Source organism: Podarcis erhardii, assembly GCF_964252035.2.
Source record: "Podarcis erhardii genome assembly, chromosome: 11".
Lineage (NCBI taxonomy): Eukaryota > Metazoa > Chordata > Lepidosauria > Squamata > Lacertidae > Podarcis > Podarcis erhardii.
In genome coordinates this window covers 18,383,596-18,408,881 of record NC_138501.1, presented here as the reverse complement: position 1 = coordinate 18,408,881, position 25,286 = coordinate 18,383,596, and the positions used below count along the sequence as shown (strand labels likewise).

At 41.8% G+C, this 25,286-nt stretch overlaps 1 protein-coding gene across 6 annotated transcripts in view; it reads right to left on the bottom strand.

Moving 5' to 3' along the window:
• SEMA6A (semaphorin 6A) overlaps positions 1-25,286 on the bottom strand; it is a 183,300-nt gene that overhangs the window by 124,308 nt on the left and 33,706 nt on the right. The gene's annotated exons all lie outside the window — the stretch shown is intronic.

Below are 25,286 nucleotides of genomic sequence, written 5' to 3'. Positions count from 1 at the left end.
AATTTATATTTCAGAAATGAAACATATTGTGCCTTGTTTCAAATCTAGCCCGACTTTTATTACAGGAATTTTAAAACTTATCCTTGCTTTTTGGATGAGAGTTGTAATCAGCACCACATGCGAAATGCTTTGGGGGTTTTCTGACAGGAAAAAAAGTGAAATTGATACATAGCTTTTGAAAGTGATTACTTATTGCCCACAGGATTTTATTATTTCTCACATTATTGTTCACCTCCCGACATCAATTAATTTTTAACCAAGTTTCAATAGAACACCATTTTGCATCACTGGGGTGGCTTTTACCTTTACAAGTATTAACATGCTGTGTTTGCATGTTACGGGTTGCATTCCAGTAGGAACTGAAGTGTACAGTGCTAAAAATTCAGCCTGCTTCATAAAAACGTATTCTGAAGAATTCACCACAACACAATATTAGCAAAGATGCTTCTGAGAGGGTATCCCATGTGAAGTATCTTACACAATAACTCTGTGCTCATTATATGGTAAAGTCACAGAACATTTAAAAACCACTCCTTCGGTCTTGCAACAAAAACATCAAGTTTCAGAGTAGTAGTAATAATAATAATTTTATTATCCATGCCCCGCCCATCTGACTGGATTGTCCCAGCCACTCTGGGCAGCTTCCAACAGATATAAAAACATAATAAAACATTGAATGTTAAAAACTTGATGCTGCTATTCAAAATGTGGCTATATGTGCATGAAAAGCTCAGCCTGCCACAGAAAATGCAATTTTACCGACAATAACAAAATTTAATACTGAGTGACTTGTGGATCAAATCCTGCAATCCCCCCCCCAAAAAAAATCTTATTTATAATTTAATAGCTGGATCCCTTGTTAATCCCTGGGGAAACAGAGTTCTTCCCCAGGACCTCTGTGTTTCCTGTGCTGCAGTTTCTAAATCAGAACCTATTGACTGTCAGCAGAAAGAGGGGCATGTGTGATTTGACTAGTGAAGGAAAAGGGAACATTTGTCCTAAGATTCCACCTTTCATGCAAGTCAGCTCCATTTATTGAAATATGCAAGACGATGAATGTGCACTCACTCCAAGTTACAATAAGGTCGCCTTGAAACACACACACCCCGTTTATTTCACACATACCCCTGACTGCCAAATACGTTGTGAGGACATTTATTTTAAACAATGCCAGGAACAAATGTTGACAGGCGAACTAAAGCATTTGCTGGTTATTTAAAATGTGTTTTTTTTAAAAAAAAAGAAAAGAGAGATAGAAGAAACACACACACAGAGAGACCACCTCTGGCAAGGTCCCAAAGACATCTCCTCTTAAAAAGCTCTGTGTGGCTCTGTATCCTTCAAGGTATTACATTGTCAACAGCAAGATGCTCCCGGCAGTGAAACAGTAACTGCACAATGCAGGCAGCTTCTGAATGGCTGGAGAGCTTTCTATATACATACATACGGGCATGGTGTGAGAAAAACCTGGTGTTCTTTTGTGCCTCACAAAGCCTGTTCTTTGCTGACTCCAAGTTCAAATCCCAGGGGCTATTATTAGAGGGAAGAAGAAGAGCAGCCCATTAGCATACATGACAAGAAAGGAATATGTGATGTTCTGGAAGCCAAATGTGGGTTTGGAGCCATGCTACATCCTTGGCTCAACGCCAGGAGCAGCTTTTATGTCAATTGTAATGGAGGTATTTCAGCAAATAGAGATTGACAGTATGTAACAATACCTCTCCGCGCCAAACATGCTGAAGGAAAGGGGAAGTATTTTCCAGAAGAGGTAAAAAGCAAAGGCTTTCTTCTTCTTCTTCTTGCCTTCGCGCAACCCCGGAGGTAAATGCGAAACTTTCCCCCCTCCATCACTCTCCCTCAAATAATATATAATAGTCATGGTGGGGCACTGGAAAAGTCATATTACAACCGTACAGCACAAAATTAGCGGGAGGTTGGAATAATTTTTGCCCTGACAGAAAAGCTAGGCAGAGTGGGGGGTGGGATCGTGGCCTGGCCATTGCTTATTGTGGCAATTTGAAAAGTGACGAAAACCATGGCTTAGCAAAATGTGCAGGTTCCTGATTGTGCGTTAAGATTCTTACAGCCCCAAACAAGTGACACAGGGAATGTGTCAATCTAATTCCGTTACCTGTTTAAACTTCTTGCACTGTTTCCAAAACATTCTCAGGTTGGGCTATGGTGGACCTTCGTGGGAAATGAAGTTCTATAGCTGTGACACAGCCAAAAGTCTTCTATTTATACTCTTTATTCAACTGAGGAACACAGATGGAACCATCAAGAGTGTGTTCCTGGTAAATGTCAAAGGCTGAAATGTACTTTACAGCCAGAGAGGAAAAAACTCACATTCCTTGAAGTGTCCAGAAAGCATCTACTGTACAAGTAATTTCCATCTGTGAAACACTGCTGTAATTAGGAAGTGAGCCACTTAATTCAAGACTCACTGCAATTAACAAGAACAAATCAAACCTAGCCCAGCCTCCTGATTATGAAGGCATGAATTAGGGTCACAGACCAGGTCCAAATTTCTCTCCAGGTGAAAGTGATAAAAGCTCTGTCACTATTGTTCATTGAAGTTTGATGGGTCTAAAAAGAGCACACCAGAGTTGTCAGTGTGATGAAACAGTGGAGTCTAATCTCTAGCAGTGGCAGACGTTCATTGCCAGTCAAAAGTTTCAGAGTCTACTGACCATTATTACTTCAGACTTCTCCGGACTGAGCTTAGATATGGGAATTGGCTTCACTGCTTACTTTCTAAAACCAGGAGATTTCACTGGTCTACGCCACTTAGAAGTTGTTCCTTGTAGACAGGAAGAACTTTCTCCTAATTTCTAACATGGAAGTAGTTATTTACTCTGTAGAGAGGCTATTCATTTCCAATGTGCGTGGGCTAAATTCTGACACTAAAAAAGGCTAGCCACTGCTGAATCCTAAAGCTGCAATCCTGTGTACTAGGTAGAAGAAGCAGAGCTCTTTTTTTCAGCTGGAACTCAGTTCCAGCACCTCTCAGGTGGGCACCATTGCCATTATAATAGAACAAGGGGGGTGTTCAAGGTGAATTCTGGCAGGTCTTTTTCTAGAAAAATAGCACTGGGTAGAAGAACAGTTGGACTTCTGAGTAAACATGAATAGGATTGCACTGCACAGGAGAGGATTCAATGGAAGCCATCAGAATTGCACAGAGTACCTCTTTAGGAAATGATGTGCAGTTTCCTATAATTCTTACTCCTGCAGCTGAGAACAAGTAAAACCACTTGAGAGTGCTCCTGGGAATGTCTGTCAAATCATACAGTTACAAAGCCAACACTTCGCAATCAGCACTATCAAAGGCAGCCGAAAGGACCAGCAGGATAAGCAAGGTATAATGTACACCATGACTCTTCAGGCTGGGATCTTCTGCCAAAGCTACGAGGCAGGCATGATGCCAGAACCAGCATATCAGGAACACAGAAAACCAGCACTGTCCACATGTGCCTGGATCTGTTCAACAGCCTGTACGGCAATCAAAAATGTACAGTGGTACCTTGGATTACAGACGCTTCAGGTTACAGACGCTTTAGGTTACAGACTCTGCTAACCCAGAAATAGTACCTCGGGTTAAGAACTTTGCTTCAGGATGAGAACAGAAATTGTGTGGTGGCAGCGGGAGGCCCCATTAGCTAAAGTGGTACCTCAGGTTAAGAACAGTTTCAGGTCAAGAACAGACCTCCAGAACGAATTAAGTACTTAACCTGAGGTACCACTGTACTTTCAAACAATTTGGTGCCTTACTGGAGCAGCCATATCAAACATCAGGGTTGTGGGGTTTTTTTTGGGTGCAGCAGCTGAAAAAAGAATCAGCTGCACCCCACATTGCCCAAGGAAGGCCTTGACTAGCCAAGGAAAGCAATGCCCCCATTTTTACAGATGACACTCATTTTGCAACTGGTTACCTCCAGTGCTCACTCCCCTGCTTTAGATACCAACTGATCTCAATAAACAGGATGGGGTAATGGGTAATTTATTTCCAAAATGGTAAAAGCTGAGGCATGATTATTTTCACCAGGGAACCATTTGCATGAACCAGCACACCCTGTCACATTAGCTTTTCTGTTTTCCACATGGGGGCTGCTTAGCAGCAGCATAATTATTAATTGGAACAACAACAACAATAATTAGCCGTAGTACTTAAGTAATAGCAGCAAAATATTTCAAACATCTATATTCCGTTTCATATAAATGGCTCCCACACATGAGAATTAATTACTAAATCAGTTGGTGTGGGCATTACCACATCAGAAGCAAGCATATGAGTCAGCCTCAGCTTTTTGTGCCAAGCTGGTAGTGATGCTAGGTTCGTGCCACATAACCATATGACTGGCTCCAGTATGGAAATAGCAGATATTTACCTATATATTTAACTACCCACTATAGACCCCCTGCATGGTATATTGATGATGATGCGTCAGTGGAAGACAACTATTATTTTGTACCTCTTCGCTTCCATTCTTTGCTCATGTCCACAATCCTTCTGTTGTTTTTCTAAGCTCATGGGAGACTTTGCTGATATATGCTGGAACTAAAACTCTGCCAGTAATGTAATGGTGCATAAGACAGAATTAGGATTCGGGATGACCTTGGGCTGAGACCGGGGAGGGGAGATGGTGGAAGAAAATTGGGAATTTAAAGTGTATATATTGAGACTTTAAAAGTTTAAGAAATTTTTAAGGAGAGATGGAAAAATCGTGGAATGAAATTTTTATGACCCTAGGGGAAACGTCTTAAGAAAATAAGTTCAAATATATCAGTTTTAATGAGAAATAAGATTAAATAAAGTAAAAATGGATGGATAATTGATAATTGGTGAAAGAGAGAAAGTAAAATTACAGTATATTAAGATAAATTATTAGGATAAAAACAAAGATGAAGGATTTGCTGAAACACCTATCTGAAATAGAATACAAAGAGGGGAGGTGTGAGGAGGACAAGGAAATAAGTTAAAGAAAGAAAAATATGTAAAGGTTTGACTTGTTCTTTTTTTCTTTTTGATTGTATGTATTTTTGATTTTCTTATTTTTTTTTCTCTTTTTTATCTGTTTTTACTTTTTCATTATTATTTTTTGGATGCGACTCGCTTTTATGTACTGGTTTGTTTTCTCTTTTGTTTCCTTTTGTAACCTTTAAAATTTGAATAAATATTATTTGGGAAAAAAAAAAAAAAGGATTCGGGATGACCTAAACCAATTTGAGAACTGGGCCCAAACTAACAGAATCAATATCAATAGGGTGAAATGTAAGGTTCTGCACTTAGACACAAATAATCAGCTGCACAAATATAAGACGGGGTATGCATGCCTTGCAGGAAGTACATGTGAAAAGGATCTAGGGGGTCTTAGTAGACCACAAGCTTAACAGTGTGAGGTGCAGCAGTAAAAAAGGCTAATTCTGCATCAACCGAAGTAGGGTGTTCAGAACAAGGGAAGTAATAATATCATTCTATTCTGCCTTGGTCAGACCACACATGAAGTACTGTGTCCAGTTCTTGATGCCACAATTTAAGAAGGATATTGACAAGCTGGAATGTGTGCAGAAAAGGGTGATCAAGGGTCTAGAAATAAAGCTTTAAGAGGAATGGCTGAGGGAGTTGGGTATGTTTAGCCTGGATAAGAGGAGACAGAGAGAAGATACGATAGCCATATTCAAATACCTAAAGGGCTGTGATAGATATTCAAATATCTAAATTGCAGATGGTGACAGCAGTCACGAAATTAAAAGACGCCTGCTTCCTGGGAGAAAGGCAATGGCAAACCTAGACAGCATCTTAAAAAGCAGAGACCTCACCTTGCCAACAAAGGTCCATATAGTTAAAGCTATGGTTTTCCCAGTAGTGATGTATGGAAGTGAAAGCTGGACCATAAAGAAGGCTGATCACCAAAGAATTGATGCTTTTGAATTATGGTGCTGGAGGAGACTCTTGAGAGTCCCATGGACTGCAAGAAGATCAAACGTGTCCATTCTGAAGGAAATCAGCCCTGAGTGCTCACTGGAAGGACAGATCGTGAAGCTGAGGCTCCAATACTTTGGCCACCTCATGAGAAGAGAAAACTCCCTGGAAAAGACCCTGATGTTGGGAAAGATTGAGGGCACAAGGAGAAGGGGACGACAGAGGACGAGATGGTTGGGCGGTGTTCTCGAAGCTACAAACATGAGTCTGACCAAACTGTGGGAGGCAGTGGAAGACAGGAGTGCCTGGCGTACTCTGGTCCATGGGGTCACGAAGAGTCGGCCATGACTAAACAACTAAACAACAACAAAGGGCTGTGACATGGAAGATGGAGCAAGATTGTTTTCTCCTGCTCTGGACAGTAGGACCTGAACCAATGGATTCAAATTAGAAGAAAGGAGATTCAGACTAGACATCAGAAAGAACTTTCTGACGGTAAGAGCTGTTTGCCATTGGAATGGACTCCCTCAGTTTTTAAGCAGAGGTTGGATGGCCATCTGCCATGGGTGGTTTACCTGGAATTCCTTCATTGCAAGGGCCTGGACTAGATGATCCTCAGGGTACCTTCCAACTCTACAATTCTATGATTCTTCTTTGGGTTTTAATGATCCCACTTTACACTGCTGTCTCTGCTTCTGAACCATGTATGTAAGGTCTAGACAGGCATGGCCAAACTTGGCCCATCATCTGTTCTGGGACTACAGTTCCCATCATCCCTGACCACTGGTCCTGTTAGCTAGGGATGATGGGAGTTGTAGTCTGAAAACAGCTGGAGGGCCAAGTTTGGCCATGCCTGGTCTAGGAGAAAGATGACATTGGAGTTTGCTCAACTTGCGTCAGTTGACTGTCTTCTAGAAAGAGATAGTGTCAAAACAGACCCTGTCTTCCAGGTCAGCTATCAACTTCCCATTTTTATTTTCCTGGTCACTGTAGGGTTCCCTCGGTGTTTAAACATATGAAAATGTAGCATGTTGTTGTTGTTTATTGCACTTATTACTTGCTTTTTTATTTCAAAAATTCAAAATGACTTACAAATAATACAAAGATTAAAAGCAGTATCTATCAATCTGTATCCTAAAAACACATATACACATATAAAAGGCAGGTTCAACACATCCCACTCACTTAAAAAGATGCCACAATTGCAGCCTTTTTATAAGTCACTTAAGAAAAGTGCAATTTAAGAAATAATAGTAATAATAAAGCAGTATCCTAATTTTTTGTGTATGTTCAGTCTCTTGCAGGCCGAAGGCTACTATTTACCCATTTTGTCTCTAAATCCAGGGCAGAAGCCCTTTGCAAACACAATTTCCAATACTAAAGTGGAGTCAATATCAGAATGTTTACTATAGCTATGAGAGATTAAACATTTCACTCTGACAGTAACTTGTAAGTACACTACCTTATCTATCCTCTAATGAATCTTAGATTAGATAACTAGCTATAAGAAGGAACTTTCCAATTTGGTCAACTAAAGAAGGGGCTTGGTCCATATGAATACCCTTAAGAATGTTGATTCAAAACAGGAAACCTCACAAACCCTTGAACTACATCCGAGCCTTACCGACTAGCCTTACTGGAGGAATTAATACCTTGCTGAGTATGACATACCAGTTCTACAACTAGAAAAATGTGTTTGCACTCCATTGTGTTTGCACATATTATTCTGAGGAAATAAATTTAAGCCATATATATCGGGCAGGCACAAAAGCAGGGTGGTCTTGCATGATTTGCTACACGTAGGATGCTGCAATCATAATTTCAGAACAAGCAACAGTTGCGTCACTTGCACGGTTCACAGTACAGTGGTTCCTCGGATTACATACGCTTCAGGTTACATACGCTTCAGGTTACAGACTCCGCTAACCCAGAAATAGTGCTTCAGGTTAAGAACTTTGCTTCAGGATAAGAACAGAAATCATGCAACAGCGGGAGGCCCCATTAGCTAAAGTGGTGCTTCAGGTTAAGAACAGTTTCAGGTTAAGAATGGACCTCCGGAACGAATTAAGTACTTAACCTGAGGTACCACTGTAAATTGATGTACTGATCTGATCAATTTTCTTCTCAAAATCAGTCTAATATTTTTTCTCTAAATCACGACAATATAGTCCCAGTGTTTCCCAACCAGGATATTCCAAGGGAGCCACAGGTGAAAATCACATAAAGAGGGGGACAGGGGACAGCATGAGATTAGGGGGTCACAGAGGGAAGTGAGAAGTGAAGAAAACAGAGAAGTGACCGAGAAAAGAAAACAGAAAAGGGAAGAAAATAGAAAACAGAGAATTAGAGTTAACAGAGAAGTTCCCGTGATTCTCAGTGGATGGAGCACCACATGGCACTCTGTGGCCAAGCTGTCTGCATGTCGTTTGTCACAGGCAAGGTGTGTGGCTGCAGCAGTGTTAGTGTGTGGGGTGCTGTTTCTTTGTGCAAGAATTACTGCAAAAGGACATGTGTTGCTGCATGCAATGGTTACTCAGCCTAACGTGGAATCGCCTTAACATAATGGGCAGAGGTGATCTTTGGTTATCCCTCAAAGCAAAAAAGGGTAAAGGTAAAGGGACCCCTGACCATTAGGTCCAGTCGTGGCCAACTCTGGGGTTGCGGCGCTCATCTCGCTTTATTGGCTGAGGGAGCCGGCGTACAGCTTCCGGGTCATGTGGCCAGCATGACTAAGCTGCTTCTGGCAAACCAGAGCAGCGCACGGAAACGCCGTTTACCTTCCCGCCGGAGTGATACCTATTTATCTACTTGCACTTTGACATGCTTTCGAACTGCTAGGTCGGCAGGAGCAGGGACCGAGCAACAGGAGCTCACCCCGTCGTGGGGATTCGAACCACCGACCTTCTGATCAGCAAGTCCTAGGCTCTGTGGTTTAACCCACAGCGCCACCTGCGTCCCTCTCAAAGCAAAAGAACTGTATATAAAATGCTTGTTTCTGGTCATCAAGCACAAAGGTCACACTGATCAAGAAATACTTAAAAGTATAAATTTTTATGTAATTGTTTTTTGTACAGAATATAAAAATTATAAATAAAACATGTTCTATTTACAAACAAAACATTTAAATAGCTACCTTTCTACTGGTAGGATGGGGAGGGCACAGGAAGGAAACAGGGTCGGAAGGGGCCCACGGTTGGGAAAACAGTTGAGAAATGCTGGTGCAGTCTATTAAAATGTCTATTAAGATGAGTTACTCCAAACGTTGAGGTTCAAAGTAAATGCCCAAGGAATGTTTAGCAAACTTCAGAAACAATGAAAGCAAACTTCTGTTCTACAAATGCTTATCCTGTTTTCATTTTGTACACTGATGTGGAAAAATATATGATTTGGGTTCTGCTTCCAAAACATTAACCCATAAAAACCCTTCAGATATAGTCTAGCCTAAATCCTCAGGCATTTTGGTTACCTTCCTCACCTCACCACTGGCACCCATTGCTCTCCCCTTTCTCCACAATATGTGAATCCGTAAGGAAAGACGAGAAGGAGCAAACAGAATAAACCACCGGTCTAGTTCTCCTCACAAATCATTTCGTAACTGGTGAAAATAGGCAAAGAGGAGCTAAAAACATTTAGGGTCAGAATTTTACACCACCACAAGTTGAGTCTTTAGAAAGTGTAAAAGTTTTCCTCACAGGGTCCCAATAAAACACATGGCAGGTATTCAACTCAATTTTCCTCCAAGTAGACCCACTGAAATTAAAGACGTAACTTAGTAATGTTCATTAATTTCAATGGGTCTACTCTAAGTAATCCCATAGTTGAATGACATCCGTGGTTTGGTCCTGAATTCCCCACTCAGTGTCTTTCTGTAGTTACTCCACTTACTTTAGTATAGATTGTTATGTGCACCTTATTTTTTAAATTCCCCTATGTTAAGAACTAACACTTATGCAAGATCATTAATGCTTCACAGAATCCAAGTGGATTCTTCATCCCCAGGAAGGCACTGCCAAACTAACACCCCAACCCTGTCATGCCACTGTTTTCAAAACGTTAATCTGACATTCCTACTAAGAAGGAAAGAACAGAACTGCAGCAACACCTAATTAGTTCCTGCTTGCATTATTTTTATTTCTCCTAAAAATAATCCACATTCATTTCCCCTATCTTAACATTCCTGCTTCTTGCCTCAACTGTCTTCTTTTTTCTGAGGAACAAAAATGAACAAAAACAAAATCCTACAAACAATGATGAAAGGTAAGGTAAAGGTAAAGGACCCCTGGACAGTTAAGTCCAGTCAAAGGTGACTATGGGCTCATCTTGCTTTCAGGCCGAGGGAGCCGGCATTTGTCCACAGACAGCTTTCCGGGTCATGTGGCCAGTATGACTAAATCGCTTCTGGCACAACAGGACACCGTGATGGAAACCAGAGTGCACGGAAATGCAGTTTTACCTTCCTGCCATAGCGGTACCTACTTATCTACTTGCACTGGCGTGCTTTTGAACTGCTAGGTTGGCAGGAGCTGGGACAGAGCAACGGGAGCTCACTCCGTCGCAGGGATTCTAACCGCCGACCTTCCGATCGGCAAGCCCAACAGGCTCAGTGGTTTAAACCACAGTGCCACCCGTGCCACCAGTAATAACCAACTGTTGTCCTTGGAGGGTCTTTTGATGCAATGGGAGGCATCTGATCATAGAAGAGGGAAGACCATTTTTAACAATTCTCCCTTCCCTGGCAGCCCCAACGTTCCTTTAAAAAAAAAGAAGTGTTCTGGAGGGTTGGGGGAAAGAACAGATTTGGAGGGTGCTACAAGAGGGAGAATCAACAAAAACCCCGACTCTTTCATCTTCTGTGTGTGGATGCCTAGTGCTAAAGCACCAAGAACTCTAATTGGTTATCACCCACACAGTTTAAATAGTTTCGCTCAGAGCTGCACAGTCAAAATGTGGACATATTCTCTCCTCCCCCCCCCCCGAAAAAAACCCACCCTGAAGAAGTATTCAGCTTAGTCCTGTGTTTTTAATCTTTTAACCTTCCAAGATTAAAGGTTTATGGAAACCACAAATATTATAACTTCGGCTCATTTCTGTTTACATGCTTCTTCTCTCAGCTTGTAATTAATGACAGGCATGTTAGAGCAAGCTAGTAAAAGTGAGCTCTCGTATATTAAGATAGTGAAAGGAGATAAGTTTCAGGTAGACAGCATTTCAAGAAAAGTTCCATAGACAAAACAAAAGAGAGGCATACATCTCCATCTTTTAGCAAATGGGCTATAAATTGTTCCCTTTCAAAGGCAATGGAAGTGATGACAGGTTTGACTAAGTGTCTGCTGTAACTGGAGCACCTTTATGGAGTAAAACCTCTTTTCTCCTTCAGAGCTGTTTTGTAGGTGCATACCTTGTTAACATACTGAAAGGCTTTCCTTCCTTTAGCCATGTTTAATGAAACTCCCATGAAATTTGTTCAGCAAAAGAAGGGGAAAGAAGCGTTGCTGCATAGTCCTCTCTCCTCATTTTTATAGGATTATTTTCAATCATGAAATTACATCTAGCATTTCATTCTGATGCTATCTTTGGTTTCAACGAAAATCAATATGCCACTTCCAGCTGTGTTCTTTCTTACGTCAATGCTTAGATAAAAGACTGGAAGTTGTGTAGCAACTCATGCTATCCAGAAGACGATCCTCTTGATAAAGCAATAGTTTTAAATAAATCTCTTTTTTTAAAAAGCCTTGTTTGGAAGAGAAAAGATGGCTCCATTCACGGCAACGGGAGTTTTGCCAAACACTTTAGTCATGTCAGAGTAATAATTCCTCTCGGGTCAGAAAGTTTCAACTGTCCGATTATATGACATGATTTATTGCTACTATGTTGGCAGGAATAGGATGAGCAAAACAGAGAGAGGCAGAGCAGATAAAAACAATATTTCATAGTACCATCTCAGTCAGAGGTGCCATGGATTTTTCTTCGCCTTCTTAAGAGATCAGGCAAAGCTAAAACTGCTATGTATCAGGCAGGATTTAGATAATCGAAAAATGGGGTGGAAAAGCAAATTAAAATTAACAACAGATAGATCTATTAACTGATAGTGCAAGATTAGACAAGACTAGCCAGATGCTCAGAAAGTTGAGGTAATTTTAATCTGTTTTAGTACAGTATTTAATTTTTTTAAAGTGGGGTTGTGGATTTTTCTCGATTTTGTAAACTGCTTTGAGTTGTTTTTTGTTTTTTGTTTACAATCAAACAGTGCATAAATTCCATGAAATAAGTACAGTGGTGCCCCGCAAGATGAACGCCTCGCAAGACGGAAAACCCACTAGACGAAAGGGTTTTCCGTTTTGGAGGCGCTTCGCAAAACGAATTTCCCTATGGGCTTCCTTCGCAAGACGACAGCCCATAGGGAAATCTCCGGGACAGCGGGGAAGCGCAACGCGTCTTCCCCACTGTCCTCGGACCTCCTCCGAAGGCTGGCGGTGGGGCGGAGAGCCCTCCTCCCGCTGCCAGCCTTCGGATGGCTGCTCCGAAGGCTGGCGGTGGGGCAGAGAGACCTCCTCCCGCCGCCAGCCTTCGGATGGCTGTCCTGAAGACTTGCGGTGGGAGGAGGGTTTTCCTTCCCACCGCCAACTTTCAGAATGCTGTTCTGAATGTTGGCGTGGGGAGGAAAAACCCTCCTCCCACCGCAAGCCCCGGGAACAGAGGAGAAGCGCTGCGCGCCTTCCCCTCTGTTCCCGTACCTGTCCTGAAGGCTTGCGGTCGGGAGAAAAGCCCTTCTCCGCACCGCCAGCCTGGCAAGCGGTCTCCATAGGAACGCATTAATTGATTTTCAATGCATTCCTATGGGAAACCGTGCTTCGCAAGACGAAAAACTCGCAAGAAGAAAAAACTTGCGGAACGAATTAATTTCGTCTTGCGAGGCACCACTGTAAATAAATAAGATTATCTGCAGTGCCGGTGACCAAAGGTACAATCATGATTTTTCTTTTGGGGAGGAGATGGGGCTTCTGTGTTTGGTGGTATTTGGAAATGCTGTGAGAAGTCCTGTCATTTTGTGTAAGAACAGTCTTCCATTATAGTCACTTCCAATGGCCAGAGTCCCTAATTCCTTGAGAACAGCAGACAACAGCATTTTCAGACAATAGCTTCCATAAATTCAGCAAGATCGTGTTAGAAATACAAGCCGAGGAATTTCTTCGCTCATCTATTAATACTGTTTGATCTCCCTCTTTCTCTAAGATTTGGAGTGCAAATAAGGGGTCGGTAGTCCTGCCAGCTTGGAAGGCCAACGGGGAGCCCAGGAATAGGAAAGAAGGAAGGAGATTGGTGGTGGCACAATGGGTCAGTGCATCTAGCTGTTAAACAGAAGGTTGGTGGTTCAAGCCCACTCAGGGACATCTGTGGGCAGGATTCTCTACAATTCTATGAAGAACATTAATTCTAATGGCATTCAGTATGGGTAAGGAAGGCATGAGGAAGATAGCTAACCATGGGAAAAAGAAATGCCTCTGGGGAGAATATGGCTGGGATGTGGAGGTAAGTAGAGAAGAGTGAACTAAAATGTTAATTTGGTGTCAGAACCTGGGCAAGTTCATATCTAAGACTATATTTACTATATAAAAAGCATCCTCCCTTGCTGCAGAGAACCATGGTTAATATTTGCTCTGTTAAGGTTCTGAATACATGAATTTTGATAACAGCCTTGCATTTAATCCCAATCATGTAGCATGCTGCATGTGGATCGTGAGTGAAATAGTTGCAGTTTTGTTTTCCACTTATGCAGGGCAAATTACTATTATAAAAGAACTGCTCTACCCAATACCACTGCAAGAATGGAATCTGATCAATACTTGTATCCTTCTTCAGAAAGCAGACAGTAGTTTCTAAGGTACTCCCATTGCTCTCTCGTCTTTCCCCCATAAAGACTGATCAACATAAGATGCTTCCAGACCACCCACCTGCAATTATATATACTGCACCATCACATAAATGTAAAAACTTGTGCGCTACTTTATATATGCACCTCTGTGTTCTTCTTATATGGCTATTGTTCATTAAGGACACTTAATTACTTTTGCAATCATACATTCACCCGCCAGCTTCTAAGTAGTGCATATCTCTTTTTTACAACTTGAACAATGGACTTAACAACCTGATGTTTACGTATTAACAAAAACGTATTTAACTTTACTGCTGTAATAGAAGAATAGAGGGGAGTAAAATAAAGTACTCTGCTAACAACTGCATAAGCCTCTGCTGGACTGAAGCCAAGGTGATCCACCCTAGTTTACACAGGTGGTCGCTGCTAGAAAGGAAATCTAATCTACAAAGTCTTAGTATCTTAGCCACCAAATAATCTCGAATTTTCCTCTAACTGGCTTGCAATATTCTCACTCCCAAGGCATCTGTATGCATACTATGAATCACCACACATGCCTTATCTCAGCTATAGGCTAGGTGGAAAGTCTGTGGCCAGATGTCCTGCTGTTTTGATTTTTCTTTAGAAAAAGATACTAGGGGAGAGCTTCAAATTGGATCAGAGCATCATACTAGGAGAGGAAGGTATCTCTTTTCCCCATGCCAGCTTGCTAATTGCAATTAGACTAAAAAACAACAACACCTGTCTCTGCTCCTTCCCCAAGAAGTCAATAGCAGCTTTACAGTGTATTCCCTTACATGTTTACTTAGAAGTAGGCCCCATTATGTTCAATGAGGCTTACTCTCAGATAAGTCTGCAATCTTAGAACAAAGGCATGGCATGGGGTCAGCCTCACCCTATCCCCAGAACTTCTGCTTTGATTCAGTTTGGAAGGGTTCTTAGCGGTTTCTTTTAAGTAAAGATCCAAACACAGGGAGACCAAACAAGTTAGGTAGGAAATCTGTGATCTGTGTCCGACTCTTTGTGACCCCATGCACCAGAGCACGCCAGGCACTCCTGTCTTCCCACAGTTTGGTCAGACTCATGTTTGTAGCTTCAAGAACACTGTCCACCCATCTCGTCCTCTGTCGTCCCCTTCTCCTTTTGCCTTCAATCTTTTCCAACATCAGGGTCTTTTCCAGAGAGTCTTCTCTTCTCATGAGGTGGCCAAAGTATTGGAGCCTCAGCTTCAGGATCTGTCCTTCCAGTGAGCACTCAGGGCTGATTTCCTTAAGAATGGATAGGTTTGATCTTTGCTTAGCTGTGTTCTATGGCAGGCCTCTTGCAATCAGTTTCCAGTGCGGTCTTCAATGCCAGGGAGAGAGCAACAATCTCAACCCAGAGAAAGTTCACAGTATCACTGGTACAGGCCATCCACACAGAATGGGCAGAGCTTAGCAGGACACAATCAACTGGCATTTGAAATTTGCACTAGAAAGAATCAGAGTCAGAAGGGACCACAAAGGTCATCTAGTACAACTCTTGCCAGCATCTCTGGTGGTCACCCAACCTCTGTTTTAAACTCTAAGAAAGAAGATCTCATTGCCTTCTAGGCCACCTGTTCCACTGACAAACAGGAAGTTGAGAGCACATCCCTTTTCTTGTAGCTTTACAACCCAGTCAGATGGGTGAAGTACAAATAATAAAATTATTATGATGATTTTAACCCACTGGTTTTAGTCCTACTCACTGGTGCAAGAGAGAACATAGTTGCTGCACCATCTATGGAACAACACTTCAAATCGTACTGCCTCTTAAATTGTCTCTTCTTCAGTTCAAATATTCCCTATTTCTGACTTTCCTAACAGCTTTTAGTCTCCACAGGCCTCCCCATCTTTGTTGCCCTACTCTGGACACCTTTCACTGTCGATATCATCCTCAAACTGCTAGAGACAGACAGCAGACAAGAATCTTAACAGCATAAGAGCTGGAATGTAGCAAAGTGGCTAAGAGACTGGGATACGAATCAGGAATTCCTCAGTTCAAATCTCACCTGTGGCATAAACTCACAAGGTGCTCACTCTCAGTCTCCGTTTCCCCATCTGCAAAAGGGGTGATAACATTAGCTTGGATCCAAAGATGCCTTGTGCAAGCAGAAAAGCAATTCTACTTGTGCGAGGAAGGCCTGCCAAATTGTTAACATTTACCCATCTTGCTGTGGGCCCCTTTGACCCACCCTACACTGTTCCAGAGGCCCCACCAAGAAGCCAGCAGAGGCCTTTTGTGACACCCAAATTCTGCTCATAATAATAATAATATTTTTATTATTTCTATACCACCCATCTGACTGGGTTGCCCGAACCACTTTGGGCAGCTCTCAACAAAATATTAAAAACACAGTAAAACCTCAACATTGGTTAGAGCGTGGTACTGATAACGCCAAGGTTGCTGGTTTGATCCCCGTATGGGACAGCTGCATATTCATGCCCAGCAGGGGGTTGGACTAGATGATCCTCAGGATCCCTTCCGACTCTACAATTCTATGATTCAAAAACTTCCTTGTCTTAATCCAACCCACTAGTTTTCCTTTCCTGTAAAGACGGTGACTAGATAATGCACATGGAGCGCTTTGAACACTTGAAATCACTATATAAATGCATTCCTATTAAGAGGCTGCCGTTGAGAATCTCCCCCTTTCCCCCTGTCACGCCACTGACAGCTCAGGAGAGGAAACATGCACACCAACTTCCTAAATCATTGCTGGCAAATGCTTATTTAATTGACTGCTTTTTCAGAAGACAACAGTGTAGAAAAATACTGACAAAAGCTAGATGCGTTCCATCAAAGAGAACAATCTCCCTTGCAAAAACCACTCTGCATGATAAGTTGGCTTAGACAGCAGGTAAGTAACTAGCCTCTTGTACCTGGCTTTCCTGTTCACCTTTCCTCCCACTTGTGGTGATTTAAAGCACTTTTTTATTTTATTTTACTATCAGCCAACAAAATGACACGCAGACACCTGAAAGCTGTTTTGTTCCCCTTGTTCCTTTCATTCTGAGCGTGTTTTCGACATGGCACAAAAGCACTTGCTGATAAACAAAGTCAAGATCCTTTTCCAGAGTACCTGCTGTCGTACCCTGTGATAAGGAAAAATTAATCCAAACAGCTGCTTAATCTAGGGTATTTTCTCCTATCGCATGCAGTCAGCAGAGTCTACAATCTCTGTTTATCTTCATAGGACTATGGCTCCAGTCATATCATCTATACATTCTGCTCCCTATTGTGCTGGCAATGTTTTCCAAGGCATGTCAAGTTTGAATTTTAACTCAGTCATGTTCCTAGCCAATTGGTGATAGCAGTAAATATCCGAAGCACGCCAACTAATGAGTTAAACACCAATGGGTTTTCTAGTGAAAAGATAGTTGATAAAAGAAGACTGGTGTAGTTTGGACTACATATTCCATTTTTCTTCATATTTCATTTATTTTTAAGCGTTCTATTTTTAAACCATCTTTCTTCCATGTCTGTCCCAGATGTGTCCTTACAAAAACCAGCAAAAAATTGGAACATTTAAAAACAAATTAAAGAATAAAAATAGAGTTGGTAAAAAGCAGCATAACACAACAAACAGTTTTAAAAGCATCCTGCAAAATTGCAAATGATCCCAGGGAGAAAGTTTCATGTTTCCCATAAAACCACTGACTTGACGACACCTGAGTGTGACATGCCCACCCAAGGGTCAATTGATAAAACTACAATTCTGCATGTAACAATGATAATAACCAGCATAAAACCAAGACAATCAGCAGCAAAACAAACACAGGCAGATCAGAGATGAAGCAGCAATGACATGCACCAAGTAAATGACCGTGCCTTAACTTGGTACTGGAAAGAGAACGTCACTGACATCAAGCGGGCCTCCAAAGGGGAGCACAATAGCAGAGAAAGCCCTAGCCCTCTGCTGTGCTTCCACATAACACATGGCTCCCACAGGAGGGACAACAAAGGAGAGCAAATCTTAACACCTGAGCAAGGGCATACGGTATTTTCAAGGAGTGACGTCCAAAATCATTCAGAGATTTAAATGTCATCATTAACACATTGGCACTGGAATGAAAATGTACCGACAGCCAGTGCAGTTCTTTTAGGACCATGTTATATGATTCCTATATTATGTTCCCAACATGGAACTTCCCTTAAGATGTTGTAGAAGCTGTAGGCAACATAATATACACAAAATCTTAAGGGAAGTTCCACATAGAGCACCCTTCAGTAGTCTGGCCAGCATTGTTACCAACATGGACTATTGTGGCCAACTCTGTCCAGGACAAGTAACAGCAGGTTAGCGACCAGAACCACTCCATGCCATCGCAGTGGAGTCTTTAGCGGCCAGTCTGAATCTAGGAGAACCCCAGGACTGTGCACTTGGTCCTAAAGGCAGTACACAACCCATGTCTAGGGCAGGATGCCTACCTAAACCCTTAACCTGGGAACCAACAACCCCCAGAGCCTCCATCTTTATCAAGATTCACTTTTGGTTTACAGACCCTCATCCATCCCATTACAGCACCCAGGCATCGGCCCAACGCTTGAACAGGGAGATAGAGCTGGGAGGAGTCAGCATACGGATGACTTCTCACAGCAGCTTCATATCACTGTTTGAAACATGGCAACCCTATAGATGTTCAACAGAACAGGAGCCTGAGAACACCGCATCCTAATTGCCATAGAGCAGGCATGTCCAAAGTCCGGCCCGTAGGCCAAATCCGGCCTACTGGTTGCTTTAATCTGGCCCCACAGGCGCTGCAGCCGCTCGCCATGTGGCTCCTGGACCCGTCCACCTGCCATCTCACGCATGCGCCTGCCTCTTTATCCTGGCAGCTGACTGGCTCGCGCAGAAGCCCTACGTGTGGCTCTAGGTCCTGCCCTCCCGTTGGCTCTTGCATGCATCCTTTGTATCCCGGCTGTCGGCTGTATCGCACTGGCAGCCGGCTTTTAACCCGCCATTTGGCTTGCGCTGCCTCCTGTCAGTCATCTGTGACTCCTGCCAGCTGCTCATCTTGCTCTGTGCTGCCTGTAATCTTTTTTTTTTTCCTTAAGAAGATGAGTTTGGATTTGATATCCCGCTTTATCACTACCCGAAGGAGTCTCAAAGCGGCTAACATTCTCCTTTCCCTTCTTCCCCCACAACAAACACTCTGTGAGGTGAGTGGGGCTGAGAGACTTCAGAGAAGTGTGACTGGCCCAAGGTCACCCAGCAGCTGCATGTGGAGGAGCAGGGAATCGAACCCCATTCCCCAGATTACGAGTCCACTGCTCTTAACCACTACACCACACTGGCTACCTGCTGCCTGTGATCTGACCCAAAAGGCAGTTCAAAAGTATTCTGTGACTTTTATTTACTTTTCCCAAGAAAAGGTGAGCAATTTTGTGCTGATTAATCCAAAAAATCACATAAAAAGATCATAAACTCTTCAATCCTAAAAAAATTTCAACAACTTTGGTCGGCCCTCACGCATGTTCACTTCATCAAATCCGGCCCTCTTTGTAAAAAGTTTGGCCACCCCTGCCATAGAGCAAGTAGTTGGGGTCGCATTTTATTAAAATATTCCCCCAGCTCCTGTCCCACAGAATTGGTCCAGTAAGATACCATGGTTGATGGTATCAAAAGCCACTAAGACGTTCAGGAGAATTAAGAAGCTTGTGTCTTTCACCAGGTTTCAATCTGAAGCCAATCTAGAGTTGTATCTGCACCAAACATTTAATGCGTGCACACACACCCATCTGCCAAATGCTGGGAACTGTCGTTTGTCAGGGTGTGCTGGGAGTCATAACTCTGTGAGATTTACACTACCATCTCCAGAATTTGAGGTGTGTGTGTGAACTTTAAATGTATGGTGTGTTCACAGCCTCAAATCTGAGGTTTGGGGACCCTCTGAACAAGATGAGACAGGATGCAGGGACTACAATGGACAGGGGGAATTGGCTTGCCGAACAAACCTTCGAATCCAAGCCATGTCTGGTACTTTAAATGTTTGGTTTCAGAGCGTTCTGCATTTGCTTGCTTTGTCATGCAAGCATCCAGAATTGGTTAAAGCAGAAACATGGCTGGGAGGACTATTCACTCTGCCTTAGCTTGGTTGAATGAGAGCTCCCCTGGGTGCTACTAGGTAAGTTATTTAGGTAATTTAGGAGTTTAAGACAGTCTGTGCATATTAGTGTTAATTTGCTTGGCGTTTTTGCCCCTCTCAAGTTACTGGTGATATTTCGAGTGGAAGTCGGCTCAGGGCAACTATCCTTAATAACTGTTTTAATGTGAATATTTGCTAAATGTGTCTCCAGCTCCATGCAGCGGGGGGTGGGGGGTGGGGTCACTAAATATACAGCAACAACTAAAGCAAATACGAAATGTCACAGATGAGCTGCTTGGAAAGGGGTATGGGGACTAGATTCTGTTACCATCCTGCTGTGCCTTCTTCATAAACTTCTGACTGTGAAGTTTCAGCTTTTTTTGAACTTGCTTACTAAGTAAACTAAACACGGAAACATTTTTTTATCCTTGCATCTTTGCTCCATCTTCTGCTGCCTTTTCAGAAAAGAGCAGGTGTCAGATAATTTTAAAACCGTTACTCTCCCTCCCTCACCCTGCTGCCGAAGTATGGTATAGCTACTGAGTCACCCTCATCTCTTTACATTCTTTTTCTTGAATCAGTGATCATTCTTTTGAGATGCTGCAAAAATTCCATTCAACTATCATCATGCCTTTGGGGGCTTTCCTTCTAAATATTCCCATAAATCAGTTGACTGGCTTGTGTGTAGGAAGAAGAAAAGCGTATTTTAAGTGAATTATTAAGGGAATTATTTCTTTCCAAGTGGGAAACAGTGCAAGAACCATGTGTAGCTCTGGAAGCTTCAACCGCCAATATAAATCACCACTAGGTTTCTACTCTGGAGCAGCCATAGGTGAGTATTAGTACAAATGATAGTATTTTTTGCTCTTCTCCCCCCCCCCCAATACATATATATTTCCAAATATATGGAAACTGTTTCCAGCTTATTTGTTTTAGGATTTTTACCCTGCTGTATGCCTTCAGAGTGGCTTACAGCATAATAAAAATGGCAATCAATAAAACAAATTAAAATAAATCATCCAAAAAAACACACAAGCAGGCATAATCTTAAACAACAAAAGATCATAAAACTGTGCACTGTTGCCAATACTGCAGTCACACACACACACAAAAAAACCCCACACCTGTTGATGAAATAAATAAATGCATATTGAAAATTAATTTTCCTAAACGTTGCAACAAAGTTGAACTCCCAAAATTCCCTGTTGTTTTTATCAGGCTAGAGTCAGGAATCTCCTGTGTCTGTTTTGTTCTTTAAGAGAAATGATCAAGTTATTGTGTAGTTCACTAATTTATGCATCCTCTAAGCCTTCCTAACAACCCCCAAGCGATACTCTGGCGATTTCAGGAGAAGTGGAACCTCATCGAGAGCAGGAGAAAAATCAACTGCCAAATCAATCAAACCATCTGCCTGCTACCATTGATGGCATCTTTTCTTCTCCCTGTACTAAGCTTCAGCCTGGTCCACCACTGTTCTCAAGGCTTCTTTATCCCTGGTTATGATCTCATACATGCTGGTGCCCAATAACGTCTTGAATCCTACCTCAATTTCATTTTTAAAAACGTGTTCTAATAAGCCGAGTGCCATAAAAGAGGCTCCATAGGGTTCACAGGCTAAGAAGGACTTGCTCGCAAATTTATTGACAGCTGCACAAGTTATGATAGCTAGGAAGTAGAAGGGACAAGGTGTGTATGAAATGGAAGAATGGTATAAAGAGGTGTGGGATACAGCTATTAATGATAAATTAACATGTGCTATTAAGGTAAGACAGGGAATATGCAGGAGAAACGATTTTGAGGAGATATGGAAGGCATTTGTAGAATTTGTACTGTTAAAATGGAAAGAGGTGTTGAAATTTTGGGAGATTGGATAATTACAATGGAATGGTCTTGATGGTGGGGTGCACATTTTTATATTTATTATTACTTCATTAAAATGGTAGTAATAACAAAAGATGCTCCATCAGACTTGGATTCTGAAAACCTGGAGGGTGACTCCAACTGCTTTCATTGACTATGGCAGTGAAAGCTTTACTAACTGTACAAGGTCAAACATTCCATTTGGTGCTTGTGAAATAAAGTGCAATACTACCGGGCACAATATCGTTCACATAATATAATCTGTTGACTATTCTCCAAGGGATCACTTGCATTAGATCTCTACGTTTCTCACTGCGGTGGAATAGGATACACACAGTAACACCAAATCTTATATTCTTTTACCAAGTCAGACTGGTCCAATAAAAAGTATTACCTTACTAAACTAGGGTCTCCTATTTTTGTCATGTATGAAAACTGCATTTTGTAGCCTGTAAAGCAGTAGGATAAACTACAATAGTAACTAGAGGCAGTTATGCATATAAATTTAATATGGCTGCAACTGCAATGTCTTCATACATATAGTGAACTGAGTTAACTCTGGCGACTGTGATTTTGGCTTAACATGCTTAAAAGTAGATGTGACAGCATGTTACACGAAAGCTTCTTTTTAGTTGGCATACCAAGTATCAGCAGATACATATTCTTTGTGTATCATGTGAGTAGCAGAGGAGCACCATGCATACGGGAAAAAACACACGTATCAAGTACAGCCCACTCAAATAGGTATTTACTCAAAAATAAGTGTCACTAAGTTCAGTGAAGCACAGTCCCCAGTAAATTTACAGTCCAATAAACTTGTGGGTCTCATGCAGTCACCAGTCGGGTCACACAGAACTGCTGATATATCTCATGATGACAGAGCCAGGATTGGGTATACGCACTGACGGCACGATCCCACACTTTCCTATGTTACCTGCTTGTGAAGTAGCTGCATTTTGCACCCTGGCTCATGAGAGACAATTGTGTGGGGTCTACCAAGAATCCAATCCCACCTGACTCAAAAAATAAGTTTGGTAACATAGGTACACAAAGAGATCCATACGGCGGTTTACTAAGCTTTGTTTAAAATCCCAGTTTTACATTTTATACTATATGTTCCTCCACATTTTTGGAAGAGCCTCATCTTTCTATTTAATAGAAAGAAAAGAAAAGAAAAGAAAAGAGAAAAGAGAAAAGAGAAAAGAGAAAAGAGAAAAGAGAAGAAATTATCTGCCCTTTACCCTAAGGTCGCAGAGTGGGTTCCAATCTAAAATAAAACATTATGCCACCATGCTATCTGATCCTTTTTACGATTATGTGGAAATAGTTTTCACCATATTCAAAGTGTACACAGGACTGCAGCCAGAATCCTTTCCTTCAAACCACAACACAAACCCCGCTTCTTCTGAAGTGCTTCTCATGAGCTATACAGTCATAGCTTATCTGAAAATTCCGACTAGCCATTACTCCTTTCTTGCTACATCAACCCTGACCTTGCATGCAATTGCCAAATTTTTTTTTGTTCCTGCGCCAATACCACCTGCATAATGCCATCACTTCAGCAGGCAAAACCTTTGAAAATACTGCAGCTTCCATGCCAACAGCTTCAGTCCTGCCCATTGTTGAGCTGTTATAGAAAGCAAGTTGCCAACCTTACTGTCACCCTCTGTGGGTGACCTCTTAACTTACCAAGTGGGCAGCCTTTGAACACACTTAAGAGAACAATCCTGTGTGTGTGTCCTCAGAAGTAAGTCTTCAATGAAAAAGCATTTTTAGGGATTACAGAAGGAATGGCTAACTTGTAGCCCTCCAAACTGTTAATAACCAACTCCTATCAGGTCCAACCAACATGGCCAATACTCAGAATGTCCAAAAACATCTAGAGAGCCATAGGTTCCCTGTCCCTGTATTGGGGATGGGGATTGAGATTAAACCCCAATGGATTTAGTAGAACTTATTCCTAAGTAAGCATGTATATTATCCCCTAGTAAATATGCACGAGCCCTCTAGAAATAAAATCCGCCAATATTTTATGTACAATGTGTAGCATACTATATAGAAATGTAGAGCTAGTTATGGCGGTAACTGCAGCAGTAGTGACTAGGTTAGATCCAGAGTAAGATGGCTGTAGTGCCAATGAAATGAATGTGATTTCAATTTTAACTAAATGCAGAAATACCTCTATTTAGGTTTCAGCTGGGGAGAGTGATGGTGCATGGACACAAGTCCTTCCATTAGTATATCAAAGCAAGCCATTCATGGACCACTGAACATGACAGCATGAGGCAGGTTCCATGATTAGGAATCCTGATAGAGCTCAGCACTGTCCACTTGGACTTTCTGAATTAAATCCTATAGAAGTTTATTCAGAAGCCAGCTGCACTGATTCAATATTTCACTGAAGTAAACCACACTGACTTTTGAGTATATGATGTATTGTACTATTACGCCAGATCCAACCCATCATAATGTAATTCCCAATGGAAAGTGAAATGAAAGCTATTTATTCCACTTATTTTATTTTTGCTTGGTATGTTGGGTTTGCACCTGTTTAATGAAATGGCTTTCTAAAAGGCAAACAGAACATTTTCTCTACTGCACTTCCAGCGGCTGACTCACAAACAATAATTTGAAGGGGGGTGGAAGATATGGTCTATGTTATCAAACTATGCCTGTGTTAAAACACTTAAGTTTCACAAAGGGTTTGGCTCACTAGAGCCTCAGATCTCCGCAACAGTCTGGTATCCGACAATCAATGAGTGATGAAACAAAGGTGTAATCTCCTGGCAAACATTTATTGCTCAAGAGATGCTTATTGGCAGGTGAACTAAATAAATATTTTTTCTAGATAAGTTTCAGAGGACCTTTGCAAAAGGGAGTCATGGCCAGAAAATGCAAGAACCTACAGGCATGCAACTTAGTTTTGACATAATTTCAACACTTCCCTGGTTTTTATTTTTTTACCTGACACCCTAACCGAAGTTGCTCTACTGACACAGTTAAGTAGCATTTGAATACTGCTGACACATGAGCATGGATTTAAGTGGAGTCAAGTGAAGCTGTGATATGATCTGAGGTTCTACTGGTATTGCAACTCATGATCATCTCTTTGGAACAGGGATATTGTTGTCTTTTGTACTGAGGTGTTGGAACGGCATATATGAATGCAATAGCTGGGATTCTTCCTGATCCAAAGGGTTTTCAGTATAATAAACAGATAAAGGAACCGGAGGGAGAACAAAGGAATACATTAATCATCATAGTATATTATGTTGTTACTATTAGGTTAAAAAATGAGAATCTGAATAAGATCAACACTAGGTAGGTTCAGTGGAAGGACTTAATAACTAATTAGTACTTGTACAAATGTATCTTCTGGGAGACGGTTTCCAGAATGGAGGTGCTATACATAGAAAGAAGAGAATGAAAGAGGAATCCCTGAATGTGAATCATACAATTGTAGAGTTGGAAGGAACCCCGGGGGTCATCTAGTCCAACCCCCTGCAACGCAGGAATCTCA